The 1592-nt window shown below is 40.4% G+C and overlaps 1 protein-coding gene across 1 annotated transcript in view; it reads right to left on the reverse strand.

Annotated features, from left to right (window-relative positions):
• The window catches only part of STARD8 (StAR related lipid transfer domain containing 8), a gene marked incomplete at its 3' end in the record, with an annotated part of 13904 nt that overhangs the window by 11486 nt on the left and 826 nt on the right, over positions 1-1592 (reverse strand).

A 1592-nucleotide genomic window follows, 5' to 3' on the forward strand; every position in this document is an offset into this window, starting at 1 on the left:
GCCGACTCGATGGCAAACAACAACAACAACAACAACAGGTGCCATCTAGTTGGCTCTGACTCATAGCGACCCTATGTACAAGAGAATGAAATATTGCCTGGTCCTGTGCCAGCCTCACGATCCTTGCTATTCCTGAGCCCATCATTGCACCCACTGTATAATCCATCTCATTGAGGGCTTTCCCCTTTTTCATTGACCCTCCCCTTTACCAAGCATGATATCCTTCTCCAGGGAATGGTTCCTTTTGACAACATGACCAAAGTAGGTCAGACAAAGTCTGGCATTCTCGCTTCCAAGGAGCATTCCGGCCGCAGTTCTTCCAGGACAGATTTGTTAGTTCTTTTGGCAACTCATGGTACTTTCAGTATTCTTCACTAACGTGACAATTCAAAAGCATCAACTCTTCTTCGATCCTCCTTATTCACTGTCCAGCTCTCACATGCATATGAGGCATTTTGCAACACCATGGCTTGGGCTAGGTGAACCTTAATCTTCAAAGAGACATCTTTGCTCTTCAGCAAAGGGTCTTTTGCAGCAGATTTGCCCAGTGCAATATATCATCTGATTTCCTGACTGCTGCTATCACTGGTATTGACTGTGGAATCAAGTAATAAGAAATCTTTGACAACTTCATTCTTTTCTCCATTATTGTGATGCTGCTTATTGGTTAAAAAAAAAAAAAAAAACTTCAGATGGAGTACACAGGAATCAGATCATCTACATCTGTGGAAAGAGGCAATGGAGACCCTCAATATCGTCAGCCAAAACAAGGCCAGGAACTGACTATGGAACAGACCATCAACTACTCATAAGCAACTTCAACTTGAAGCTGAAGACAATTTAAAAAAGTCCACAAGAGCAAAAGTATGACCTTGATTCTATTCTTCCTGAATTTAGAGACCATCTAAAGAATAAATTTGATGCATTGAACACCAATGACTGGAAACAAGACAAACTGTGGGACGACATCAAGAACATCATCCATGAAGAAAGCAAAAGGTCATTAAAAAGACAGGAAAGGAAGGAAAGACCAAAATGGATGTCAGAAAAGACTCTGAAACTTGCCCTTGAATGGAGAGTAACTAAAGCAAATGGAAGAAATTACAAGATAAAAGAGCTGAACAGATGATTTCAAAGAACAGCTTGAAAAGACAAAGTCAATTATTACAATGAAATGTGCAAAGACCTGGAGTTAGAAAACCACAAGGGAAGAACATGTTTGGCATTTCTCAAGCTGAAAGAACTGAAGGAAAAATTCAAGGCTCAAGTTGCAGTATTGAAAGATTCCACGAACAAAACACTGAATGATGCAGGAAACATCAAAACAAGAAGGAAGAAATAGTGTCACTGCACTAAAAAAATTGGTCGATGTTCATCTATTTCAGGAGGTGGCATATGAACAAGAACCAATGGTATGGAAGGAAGAATCAAAGCTGCACTGAAGGAATTGGCAAAGAACAAGCTCCAGGAACTGACAGAATACCCACTGAGATGTTTCAACAAATGGATGCCACACTGGAGACACTTGTCTATGCCAAGAAATTTTAAAGACAATACCTGGCCAACTGACTGGAAGAGATCCATATTTGTAC

Source organism: Orycteropus afer, unplaced genomic scaffold (genome assembly GCF_000298275.1).
Source record: "Orycteropus afer afer isolate SDZICR_OR568_19922 unplaced genomic scaffold, OryAfe1.0 scaffold01097, whole genome shotgun sequence".
Lineage (NCBI taxonomy): Eukaryota > Metazoa > Chordata > Mammalia > Tubulidentata > Orycteropodidae > Orycteropus > Orycteropus afer.